At 39.5% G+C, this 13874-nt stretch overlaps 1 protein-coding gene across 18 annotated transcripts in view; it reads left to right on the top strand.

Moving 5' to 3' along the window:
* The window catches only part of ANK3 (ankyrin 3), a 690167-nt gene that overhangs the window by 479643 nt on the left and 196650 nt on the right, over window positions 1-13874 (top strand). The gene's annotated exons all lie outside the window — the stretch shown is intronic.

Below are 13874 nucleotides of genomic sequence, written 5' to 3'. Positions count from 1 at the left end.
GAAATGCAATAGAGGTGCCTGGGTGGCTCAGTGGGTTAAGCGTCTGACTCTTGATTTTGGCTCAGGTCGTGATCTCATGTTCTTGGGATCGAGCCCCACATCAGGCTCTGTGCTGAGAGCATGGAGCCTGCTTGGAATTCTCTCTCCCCCTCTCTCTCATCTTCTCCTACCCTCTCACTCTCTTTCTCTCACTCAAAATAAATAAATAAACTTTAAAAATAAATAAAATAAAATACAAGAAAATAAAATGAAATACAAAGCAAATGAAAGAAGAGAAAAATCACCCCAAACAGTCCTGTTAACTCTTTTCACACACACACACACACACACACACACACACACACACACACACACACAACACATTCGTTTTTATTGACAAATATTTTCAAAGATAGAGAAAATTAGATTTGTATCCTAGTACAGGCTCAGAAGCATTAAAGACAAAGACTTTTAAAAATTGGGTTATATAAACCACCTTTGGAATGAAAATGGGGATTTGGAAGCATTAGCAAAGGAATGCGAATTATGGGAAAGTAGCAATGCGGCTACTGCATCAACCATAATATTGTTGCCATGGTGACATTAACACATCAGGAGGAACAAAACCAATAAGCCAAGGATAGAGTGGTGAGAGATACACCTTGTACAGAGAGATTCTTCTAGCATGCTATGCAATCTCCCTCCTGCCTTTTTCATTTTATTTCCTGACTGTCACATCAAGGGAGAATCTCCTATAAAATAACTAAATATTTTTTTTATTTTTTAGAAAAGATTTTATTTTTAAATAATCTCTACATACAATGTGGGGCTCAAACTTAGAACCCCACAATCAAGAGTCTCATGCTTTTCTGACTGAACCAGACGGGACCCATCCTATATAATTTTTTAAAGGAACATTTTAATCTCAAATCATGAGTGTGTTGGAACTTACTAACATCTTGCTGTGTGGTATGGGATCTGTGTTCTCTTCTGAAGAGGTGATGTTTCTAAGTTGTAGCTGAAGAAGAGTCCTTAGATTTGTGTCGGACCCCTCGCTCTTGTTCTGACTGCGTCCTCAGTCCTAATGTGGTCAAGGGCAAGTCTCCTCATCACGGGGCCTGCAGTTTTCCTAACAGCTGGGTGAGACAAATAGCATTTCAGTCACAAGCCTTTCCCCTCTGCCCGACCACCCTGTCTGGTGGTGGTGGAGGCCACCTTCACCTCCCTTCTCCTTTCCTCACAGAGAGTAGGTATAGTACAGTGTTAAAATAAACAGCACCTCAGCTAGACTGCTGGGTCCCATACTAACAATGTGGCTGACTTTGTGTGCTCTTGGGCAGGTTAGTTATGCTTCAGCTTTATCATCCATAAAATGGATCCAATAATGGCACCCAGTGCATAACGTCACTGTGACTGAATGAGATGGTCCATTATACATTGCTTAGCACAGTGCCTGACCCACAAAACATGGACAAGGACCCTAGCCATGTTTGTGGTGGAGGTTGTCATTACTTTTTTCGTCTGGGAGGAGACTCATCACTGTAAACCACATTTATCTGTAAAGCATGACATATGTCAAGCAAGTAGCATCATGGCAGCTCTCTAGAGTACTTCTAGAGGTAGTCAGAAATGTTGCTTCCCACAATGTTGGATTTACCCTGCAGTGGTGTTTATCTGCATGAGAAGGTCAGCCTTTAATCATTTAAGAAACGATTACTATGACATTGTTTGAGACAGTAAGAATTCTAATTAGATCATAGAAATTGGAAGGTCCATGTTTCTCTTTGTGTCAGCTTTCCTCTTTGGACTTGTGCCCTGCTTCCTGCAGTGCTGCTCTGGAATTGTTGATCTGAGGACATTTTTAAACAACCCGAATAAATCCTATTTTAAAATTCCGTGAAATAAAGTTCTATTAAGGTAGGAGTTGGCAGAGCTCCCTTTATTCATTTGCACTTTAAAAGAGAATTATTCATCAGCTGTAGAATTTTCATCTCTTCCAGTGAGTGCAAACAGCAGTGAAGGGCTCCTGGGCCCCTCTGCTGAACATTCAGAATGCTGTCCACACTGTCATCAGATAGCACATTTGGATGAGCCCTCAAATGCACCCTGGGCTGCCCCTGAGCACTGTAGTTCTTCTGTGACAAAAAATCTTTCCTTTCTTCCTCTGGTGGTTTGAAGAATGTGCAGAAAGGGTGAAAGGGCACCTAGAGGGAAGAGCTTAGGACAGGAGCAGAACCAAAGGTTGCAAAGGGATGAACTTGAGAAACATGACCAGTCATTTACTGGCTCTCTCCCAAGTCAATGGAGGAGGTTTAAGAAAAGAAGTTCAGGTAGGAGATCAGCATTGGCTAGCATAGTTGGGAAAAAACTGAAGAGCTAAGTTGTGCTGGAAACACAGGGATTAGAATGAAGTCTAAGAAATGGAGGCGGAAGCCCACTTGCCAATGTGAAATGAGACTAGACACAGACAGTCATTGTTGACTATAATCACCAGGCTGTGCATTAGCTCTCCAGAACTTATTCATCTACTAGTTGCAAGTTTGGGCCTTTAAGTAACATCTCCCTAAATGCCAGCCCGCCAGCCCCTGGTAATCACCATTCCAATCTCTGTCTACAAGCCATTGCAGGACCTTACATGGAAAAGTAGGATGGTGGCAGTGGTGTTTAAGATGTTAGAACATACATGATGAAGGGGAGATGAGGACACTTGGCTGTGAGCTGTGGCTGGCTCCAGTCACATAGGGAAAAGAACTGTGCTCAAGGAGAAGCTTGTCCAACCTCGGGTCTGATGTGCCTCTCCTCAGAGGTGACTTCACTAGAGTCCTCCTACATCCACAGTTTCTCAGTAGGAAAAGGGAGATTGTCCTTCTCCACAGAAGATTTAGAAATTTGCAGAGGCATTTTTCATTGTCATCGTGGCTGGAATGTAATGGGACAGGACCAGGATGGCTAAATCTTCTCCGATGGGGACAGACCCATGCAAAGAACAGTACCCCAACCAAAATGCCAACAATACCCCCTGAGACATGTGGATTGAACATCTCTTTACAGTGCAGGTAGAGAGGTGGGATATCCCAGGATGGAGAAAAAGGGCCCGGAAGGTCATGCTCAGTCAGTGCATTGAGTTTCTCCCAGTGACATACCCCTAAGGGTAGGTGGGCCAGAAGACCCTAAGGTTCTTTTCAGCTCTTACTACTGAGACTTTCAATATGAAGTGGACAAAACTTATACAAAGTTAAAACGAACTTAGGTAACAGCTTTCATTTATTACTAGGTATGAGGTACTATAATAAGCTTCCTATACATGATTTTATTTATTCCTCACAGTAAGCCTGTGAGGTGTGGGTATGATATCCATTTTACACTGGGAAGCAAGCAGTTAAATAAGTTGTGCAAAGCCACACAGCTTTAAGGTGGTGGAGCTTGGGCTAAGAAAAAGTAAATACACTCAAATCAGACCCGAAAAAATACTCAGACTATGTAGTTCATACAATTCTAATATTGGAGGCCACATGTACTGGGCTTTGTACTGAATCCAGGATCATCACAAGAAAACCAGAACCAACAGCAGCCTCTCTTGTCTCAGCTGGCATTGTGTTCTCGGCCTGTGCCAGAGCCACAAAGTGAATTAAATACATTTTTTAAAAGGAGTTTAAAAGTTTTTTTTTTTTATTTACTAGTAAATCCCATTACACATTTGAGAACATTTAAATTGAGAGGTGAGCCAACCTAAAAACTAACAAATCATCAAATTCATTCTAAAATACAATGCCTTCCCATCTCCCCCACATTTTATTTACCTCTATTACTTCTGCATTTTTGAATACTGAAAGATCATGGTTTGAAATGAACTCTTGATATGTAGAAACTTAATGGCTTTCTGACAAAAAGGTATAATATGCATTTTCCGGTAAGAAGAAATACAAGGTGAGCTTGTCTCTACAAGGAGTGAGTTCCTCTGAGTTTGAAAATTAAAACCCACTTTTTCATTGCCTCCATGTCAGAGCCTCACAGCCAGTGTCCCCAGCTGGCCAGCAGCCTCCTGTTCCCTTATATTCAGAGTCAGTACCTTTGGGATAGGGCTTTGCAATCTGTGTTTTTAACAAATTCCTTGGGTGATTCTTCTGATAAGGCACAATAAGAAAATACTGTCTGAGGTTGATGGGGGGGGTGGAGGAGCGGAGAAAGTGGGTGATGGGCATTGAGGAGAGTGCCTGTTGGGATGAGTACTGGGTGTTGTATGGAAACCAATTTGACAATAAATTATATTTAATATTAAAAAAATAAAAATAAAATGCATAGATCTTGACCCCCCCCACACACACACACACAAAAAGAAAATACTGACTGAGGCCGTGCTATGAAAATCTTGTCCAAAGTTGAGCCACAGAACTCTTAGTAACTCATTGGCTTATAATAACTATCTTTATAACATCTTAATAATATAACCTTGAATTTACATTTTGTATACAGTTTACAAAGTACTTTTATGTAAAGCACACCATTTGCGGCCTGAAGAATAGATGAGCAAACAGAGATCCCACAATGTCACTTGTCCCAGATCCTACTGTGAGTAAAACAGAATAACAGGGATTTGGATCCAGACCTGCCCCATTTTAATATGCCTCATGTGTGACCATCAGCTGGCACCTGCAGAGGCTGGGTGGCCGTGAGGGTGTGTGATATTGGTCCTTGAGTGGCCGAGGTCTTCGTGATCCTTTGAGAGCAGCACCATGTGAGGACAAGTGCACTGCACACAGATAAGGCCATTTATGCCAGGACTGCTTCTTTTCCAGTTGCTTTTTCCTTAAAAACTTCAAAGACCTTGTTTTCATTCCTTGACATGTTTGAAACTTCTGCAAGGATCTAATTTATCCAAGCAAGGGTCTGGTTTGTCCAAAGACCAAATGAGGGCAGAATACCTTAACAATTTCAAGTTAACTTACATCTCAGAAGCCTATAAGAGTGATTTACTTTTTGGATGGGAAAGAAAATTATTTAACACAGAAATAGATGAATTTTATTCCAGATTTATCAGAAATGATATAGAAGTGTGGCAAATGTATCATTGTAAAGCCCCTTAATAGTTTTGTTTTTAAGAATCTTGCATGGTAGGGTGTTAGAAAAAGGGGTGGACTTCATTCATTAGAAACACTACAGGAAATCTAATATTGCTAGATTAACTTATTTTAATGTTAAAGAATTACAGAATTTTCAAACAACTTTCCTCAATGTACAGAAAGCAGCCGATTACTTTGTAATTGAACTTTTGATACCCCATTCAGTTCAACACTATAAGCCTCTCTGCCCAGATATCGCAAGCAAGGAGGGGCTTTCTTTACTATAAAACAGGGAGGGCTACTTTTGAATGAGTACTAATAGTGACACCTTTAAAGAAATCTGAAACCCATGAGTTCTTATTTAAAATGATAGAGCTGAACTAGCCCCTCTTTTAGATTCTGCATATTTGTATTAGCTCGGAGATATGCTGTTTCCTTTTGGTTGGAACTTGCACATCGGCAGCATTTTCAGTATGGAGACTATGCTGCTTGGATTCAGAGCTGCAACTGATGTTTGCCCAAGTTTAAGGGGAGACTCACTATCCGGATATGGTTTCTCCTTTGTGACCCCCTGGACAAGGCCAGCAGAGCTTTTAGAAGCAGAAAATTTAGGTTAATCCCAGCTCAGGCATTTTTCTCACCGTGTGACTTGAGGCTCCTTTCAGTTTCACCCTACTCACCTGAGAATCTGAACTAACAGCATCTACTTCATGCATGGATTGTTGTAGAGATTAAACGAGATGTATCTCATAGAACCAGCCAAAATAAGAGCCTAATAATTCATACCTTTTTTTCATTTTAATTTCATTTGTTCTGCAAAACAAAGAGTTGTTTGGTCTAAATCAAGAGGTGCCTTTTTTTTGCAGAATTCTTTTTTCTAACAAATTCTTATAAAATAAAAAGGCTTTTGGTGGTCAAAAATTCATGACTGTTCATAGAATTATGGAAACTCTGAAATGTATCCTGAAAGATATATTTTAAAAGTACACATTGAACACCCATTAGGATGACTTCTATCAAAAAAGAGAGAGAGGGGGAGGGGGAGAGAAAACTAGTGTTGGTAAGGGTTTAGAGAAACCGGAACCCTTGTCCTTTGTTTGTGGGATGAATGTAAAATGATACAGCTACTATGGAAGAGTTTGGAAGTTACTCAAAATATTAAGTACAGAGTTACCCTATGGTCCAGTAGGACCACTCCTGCAATACAAAAGAATTAAAAGCAGAGTCTTGAAGATATATTTAAACACCCATGTTCATAGTAGCATTGTTTACAATACACACAAAGTGGAAGGAACCCGAGTGTCCATTAACAGATGAATGAATAATCAAAATGTTAAACAAATGTTAAGCAAAAGGAGATGGTGGGCTGGAGAGAGACCTGGCAGAGCCTTATCTAAATTGTTGATGAGAGATCTGCTATTAATCCAAGTAAAAACTTCTAACAGTATTAACAATAAACAGCTTCATATTATCCTTAAAAGAACATAAATAAATTGCCTGAGGTTTTTTAGAGCAGAATAGATCCAAATAGTCAGAGCCTGGTTTTATAGCAGACATCAAACATCTAAGCATTTGCTGCTGCTCCTGGGGAGCCCAGCATCTCCAGATGTCTAATCCTGTAGGATCTGGTCAGTCTCTGTGGGAAGAGTGAGGTGGGAGTGTCGATAGCATCAGTATTTTTCAGTGTCAGTCTCAGCAAGACCTGTGTGGACTTAATCTCCTTATCCAGAAATCACAGAAAGAGAAAAGTTGCTGTTAGTAAAACTGGAGAAGAGGAAAAGACTTTGCCTAAAAAGACCTATTTCATTTAAGGAAAACTTCATGAAGTAAGAGGAAAATGGACTTTAACTAACAATGGTAGTCATCTTAATAATGACTGCTGTAGCAGTCATGGAGGGTTCCCTCTCAGTTGAATATTTAATTGTTTTAGAATTTGTGTTTGACTGGGACCATATCAAGGAACTAAACTAAAGTGGTCATATTGTTTAACTTTTCATTATCTAAAAGACTGTGAGTGCTATCATCCACCTGCTCTTCTACTTAGTGAGAACCTCCCAGACATGTTTAAAGAAAAGTAGAGAGAGGAGAGGGGACTGGGGATCGGAAGTCTACTGCCCTTTATATGTTTAAATGGAATGAAAAGTCTGCCATTTATCACAAGGTAGGAAGGGGCTCTGATTTCACTTCAGGAAGTTGTGGGAAAAATCTGGCTTTGGTGACAATTTCATAAAGAAACTTGGCCACTACCTCAGCCAGGTTCTTCAGAAACAGCTGAGAAGAAAGAAAAAGCCAGCAATTCCACCATTTCCCAAGAAAGGTACTTGTTTCTTCCAAGTCCTTGGAAGTTAAAAAAAAAAAAAGTATGGCTTCCCATGTTTCTATCACGTTCTGTCACGTGTATCGTGTTCTATCAGCCACTGCTATGCCCCTTCTTCCACCCTCCCCCCCAGTTCCACTTACTCCAGACACACCCCTTCAGAGGTTTTCACACGCTGAACTGTGCTGAGCAGACCTGTCCATCTCCAACACCCCTTGCGTCGGCCCTAAGAACTGTCCCTTTAGCACCTTCTTAGAGTTCACTCATTACTTCAGGTCTGCCATGTGAGATGTGTTTATGTCATCCATTTTTAAATGTCCATATGATAAATAATAAAAAGGATAATAATAGCTAACACTTTTTATAATGTTTACTAAATACCAAGAAACATTGTTAAGACTACCCTTATTGGTGCACCTAGGTGGCTCAGTCGATTAAGCGTCTGACTCTTGATTGCGGCTCAGGTCATGATCCCAGGGTCATGGGATCTAGCCCCACATTAGGCTCCACACCTAAAAATAAACAACTAAATAAATAATAAATTTTAAAATAAGACTACCCTGGGGTCCCTGGGTGGCTCAGTTGGTTAAGCATCCAACTCTTGACTTTGGCTCAGGTCATGATCTTGCAGTTTGTGAGTTCCAGCCCCACATCGGGCTCTGAGCTGACAGTGCGGAGCCTGATTGGGATTCTGTGTCTCGTCTCTCTCTGCCCCTCCCAAACTGGTGCTTTCTCTCTCTCTCTCTCTCTCTCTCTCTCTCTCTCTCTCTCTCAAAAAAAAATTAAAAAGACTACCCTTACTAACTCAATCCTTATGACAAGTCTATATGATAGAACTATTATTGGCCTAATTTTATAAATAACAAATCCATGATTCAGAGAAATTAAATAAGCTTGCCTAAGGTTAGGCAGCTAGTGTGGGGTCGATCTGGGATTAGAAGCTAAGTGGTCTAGCTCCAGAGTATTAGCTCTTAACTGCTGTAGTATTGGACCACAGTGTTCTCTTTATCTGCTGGCACACTATGAGGTGCTGCAGGAATGCTCTACTAGTAAGAATCAGTCCTAGATTTATACTGTTTAGAAGTTCAGGGACAGCATGATCTGCTCTAGTGAAAAAAGCATAAACTTTGGGGTAGCAAATTATGACAGTTTTGTGACTTTGGAAAGCTATTTTGATTTTTTCTTCTAGTTTCCTCATCTGTAAGAACAAAAACAAAAGCAATTAGATAGTACCTGTTTCTAGAGTTGGTGTGTGGGTTGGATGAGATAAGTAATATGGAATACCTGTGAGTTTCCTTCCTCCTTCTGACATGAATTATCTCATATCCGCTCTTGGCCACCCCATGGTGGAGGCACTGTAGGTATTATGTCCATTCTACAGATAAAAACATATATGTTAGTAAAGGATACGGCACATTCCCAACATCATATATCAGGAAGAAGAGTGATGATTATGGTCTGGTCTTCTCATTTCCAGTGACATGCTTACTAAGGAATAAAATTGAAGTAATGTTAGAATTCCCCACCCCCTAAACTCATTATGAAAAATCTTTGTATTTCTAGGACAGTTTTATAGTTTAGGAAACACAGTAAAGATTAATCCTTATTTTTGGATTAGGAAAGCGTGAAGAAACAATCATCTAGAATCGCAGCACTGAGGGAGAGATTATTAACATTGGGGTCAATATCTCTACAGATTTTTTAGAATGTGTGTATACATATACTTATGCATAAATGTGAGAGCATATTTTTATTTAATAATATATTTTGTGGTGTGTTACTGATTTATCACAGTCTACCTTCAAAGTTATAGCACTTTACACATATGAGAACAGGGTCATTCTCATTTACTTTTGCACATGTTGTAGAGCCCACAGTTCATTTTACAGTTCCTGCTTTAGATAATCAATTATCTTTTATATTTCCCTTCAGTCTTGCTATTTCTGTATTTCTCTGTGTGGGTCTAAGCTTTGTCTGGTATCATATTCCTACTGCCTGAAGAACTTCCTGTAATGTTTTTTGTATTGCAGGTTTGATGGTAATGAGGACTCCCAGCTTCTGTTTATCTTAAAAAGTCTTTATTTCTCCTTAATTTTTTAGAAGATATTTTGGCTGGGAATAGAACTCTCATTTGACAAGTGTTTATTTTTCAGTATTTAAAGATGCCCACTACGTTTTCAGCATTGCATAATTTCTGAGGCTGTAATTATTGTCTTTGTTCTCTATATGAAATGTGTCCTTTTTTCCTTCTGGTTACCTTCACAAATTTTCCTTTATCTTTCATTTTCAGAAATTAGATTGATGTGTTTAATTGTGACATTTGCTGGTTTATAGTTTATCTTGCTTGGTGTTCTCCAAGCTTCTTGGATATGTCGTTTCATGCATTTCATTATTTTGAGATAATTCTTGACCATTGTCTCTTCAAGTATTTCTTCTGCCCCATCTTCTCTCTTCTGCTTATTCAACTCATTTGTTTTGTACTGCCCCACATCCCTTAGGTTTCGGTTTTCTTTTCCGCTCTTTTTTTCTTTGTGTTTGGATCATTTATATTGACATATCTTTAAGTTCGCTGATGCTTTCCTCAGCTGTGTGAAGTCTGGTGATGAGCCCATCAAAGGAATTGTTTCTTATATTGTGGTTTTTCTTACCAAGGGTTTCTATTTGACTGAAACCCCGTATCTTTGGTGAAATCCCCTAACTTTCAATGCCTGTAGCTCACTGTTCCACTAGACAGAATGCAGGAGTGACTAAGGTAAATAGTATCTTTGGATATGGGCACATGTTTGTCAGGCTATAAATGTGGAAGGTTGAGCCTAGTCAAAAGTTTACATTTTGTTTGAGTGTACCACAGGCTTCAGCTTCCTCTGGAGGAGAGCTTCACTCCCTTATGCTCAGGGTGGTGGCTGGGTGGGGAGGGGGGTAGAAAATTTTAGGTGGTGTTGGTGCTTCATCCTCAGCTCTCCCTGCACACCTGAAGCATGAAGATGTCTCTCGCGAAGCTCCTGTCTGGCCTCAGCAGCTGACTACTGTTGCTTGTTACTCTATGCTAGGCTCCTGCTGGGACTGAGGGTTCTTTTATTCTGTCTCGGCTTCAGTCTTAGGGAGTGTGCCTGGGCCTCAGGGCTGAGTCTTTCTTAACATTCTTGCCCTTTCGACTATGGCAGCCAAACTCTGCCTTGTGTCTGTGGTTTTAGATTTGAAGGCTTTTCATATATACTGCCAAATTGCATCACAGAAAGCATGTGTAAATTTACATTTCACAAGCAGCAAATGAGGGTTCTCTTAAATAAGCATTTTCATCTCTAATACCAGTAGGCTCTTTTGATATGTTAGGAATCCATAATTTTGTTCCTCGCTTATATAATGGAAATGCAGCACTGAGTCTTGTGCATAGTAGGGCATTAAAACATTTTTATTAGTTATCTGATGAATCAGAATATAAATGTCCCATTGAGTGGCCCAAAGGTACCACTTTCATTTCAGTTTGTTCCAAATTGTCAGAAGCAGTCACTACCAGATTCTGGAATACAAAAATATGTATTTTACTCAGAAGCTCCATTTTATAGAGAGAAGCAATAGTTGTTAGATGGAGGCATTATGATCCCTGACTGAAAAATACTACTGCACAAGGATCTAGAAAACCGAATTATCATTCTGAGTCTGCCTCTAATTCTTTGTCTTTTAATATACAAATTACTGACCAATTCTATTCTGCAGTTTATGTATCTGTCAAATAGGGTTAGTGATTTTATTTCAATAGAGTGTCATGAAGGTAAAATGAAATTACATAAGGGTAAGCCCTTTACAACACTTTTCAAGTGCTATAGAAATATAAAATATTCCTCTAGGAAGGGCCAGATAGGTGTAGAAAAAAGTGGGAGTTAGACTTTCAAGGCACACTTTTGACATCTATGCATCACTGTATGAGAGAGTACATGAATATGGAAGAGAGCAAAATTAGAAGTAGAGTCTTCTTCTCACTAAAATTAGCCTACTTGTAATAGAGGTTAATTAAGTCCTTCTCAACCAGGCAAGGGCACAATTTTAAAGGGAAATTGCAAGTAAGTAAGCCCTGACTCCTGCGGGGAAGGGAGGAGGTCTTAGCACCATATCCCACTCTGGGCTCAGTAAGCTTCCTGGTAGACCATGTCTCCTACAGACCTAACCTGACCCTCCACCTGCTGTCTCAGGTCAAGAATTCATCCACTGTGATGCTTGGGTCACTGGAGTGACCCACAATGGAGACAAGCAAGACAATTAAAAAGTCATCAGGAAGTTTGTGTCCTTCTGCCAGCAAAAGGGGACCAGAGCATACACAATGTACAGCATATAGTTTTATTTCCTCTTTTGTAAACTGTTACACACAGTTGAAACCTTCAGCCATAGCTGGTAGGTATACAGCAGGTCAGCCCCTAGGCCAAATCTGGCCTACCATCTGTTTTTGTAAATAAAGTTTTTTTTTAAAATATTTATTTATTTTTGAGAGAGAGAGAGGAAAAAAAGACAGAGCATGTTCAGGGGAGGGGCAGAGAGAGAGGGACACACAGAATCTGAAGCAGGCTCCAGGTTCCAAGCTGTGAGCACAGAGCCCAACACAGGGCTCGAACCCATGAACCATGAGATCATGACCTGAACCAAAGTCAGATGTTTAACCAACTGAGCCACCAGGTGCCCCTGTTTTTGTAAATAAATTTGATTGGAATACAACCACTCCCATTTCTTTACATATTTTGTATGGCTGCTTTACCCTACAATGGCAGAGTTGAATAGCTGCAATAGAACTTATATTGCCTAAAAAGCTGAAAATATTTGCTATCTGGCCCGATGCAGAAGAAGTTTGCCTACCATTGGTCTAGAGCAATGATATTCATCCTGTGTACTCCCACCAGCATTACTGATGCAAATTTGGTTTACTGAGATCTCTTTCTTCTTCTTTCATTTAATGAATCATTTGATACTTCAGCACCTAAAAATAATGAGGGAAAGAGTAGTTAGGATAGGAGAATGTAATGCTAACAGCATTATAGTTTATAATGTTTAAAAAACTTTATAGGAAGTACAGGGCAAAAAGAACATGTTAAATAACACCCCATGAGGATGAAATCATGGAAGTTAGAAAATTCTACATGATCAATTATCCAGTTTTTTCAATAAGTAGTCATGGAAAAAAGAAGGTGGAGTAAGGCACCTATGGAGATTAAAAGACTTAAGGGACATTTCAACCTAATGCAGGTGTGGATCTTCTCATTTGAACAACCCTACTGAGCTAACTGGACATAATGGGAGAATTTGAACACTGACAGGGTCTTAGTGTTATGAAGGAATTATTTTTACTTTGTTAAATATGATAATGGTATTGTGACTATTTGTTAAAAAAAATCCTTGATGCCTAGGGTTTTCTTTTCCTTCTCTCAGACTTCTCCAGAAAAAAAAGTAGTAGGGAGTATAGAAGAAATACTATTCCTAAGAGGTTGATAAGTATTGAACCAGAGTGATGAGTACATAAAACTCATGCCTTTCTCTCAAACTTTGTATCTGTTTGAAAATTTTCATTATAGTGTTTAAAAAAAAAATAAGCTTGAGTCATATTTTAATTTGAATCCTGGTTTTTCCAGCAATTTGTACATCTATGAAATGGACATTGTAAGTCAGATTGTTTTGTGGCATTGTGAGGATTATGAGAATTAAGTGAGACAGTAGAGTTTAGCACAGTGCCTAACATATAGGAAATAATCAATGCCTGGTAGCTATTATGTTGTATCTGCTATCAAATGGCAAAAATACAACCCCGTAGGAGCCTAGTTCACTGATCATATAATTAACTTAGGTGAACAACGGACCTAAAATCCATATTGTTGCTACAAAGGAATAAGGAGCCAGCATAGAGAATGTTCTCACAACATACACATATTTCCCTGACAGTCTGGAAACAATCATAACACCTGTAAGATGCATGGGGAAAGACCTGTGGTATTGAGTATCATGACTTTAATTTCAGATTGTCCTAACAATGTGTTTATTCCTCAATGGTAATAATAAAAAAAACAAAAACAGTTTTCTGTGAGATTGCTGACAGATGCCTGCAAACACACTTTAGCCCCACGTGCATGGGAAGTCCTGTGACTTTGTACAGTACTGACTGATTTTCCACTTTGCGTAACTATTGTTTTTCCTTGATATCTTGTGCTCATATGGACCCAGAGATGGTGCTGAGCACCATACTCCTTTAACTGAGTCTGGCTGACTTAATCAGCCACTTAGTCAACCACACATTAGCCAGTATGTATCACACAAATTTGGAGGAAAACACATTGACTTAACGGTGCAAAATTTTAGAGCAAAACTAACAAACAAACAAAAAAAACAAAACCAAAAAAGACCCCATCTCATCCATCAGTCACTGCAGCTAAGTGAAATAAACTTGAACCCACCTTCAGAATGTGTTCCTTAAAATTCATCCCTTTTGGGGGGAGAGGGGAGTCTACTGAGTAAAATTACTGTCAGAGAGAAATGTTGGG

Source organism: Puma concolor, chromosome D2, assembly GCF_028749965.1.
Source record: "Puma concolor isolate L17-30 chromosome D2, mPumCon1.1.hap2, whole genome shotgun sequence".
NCBI classification, from domain to species: Eukaryota; Metazoa; Chordata; class Mammalia; order Carnivora; family Felidae; genus Puma; species Puma concolor.
Note: the sequence above shows the minus strand (reverse complement) of the source record. Positions and strands in the feature narration are given on the sequence as shown.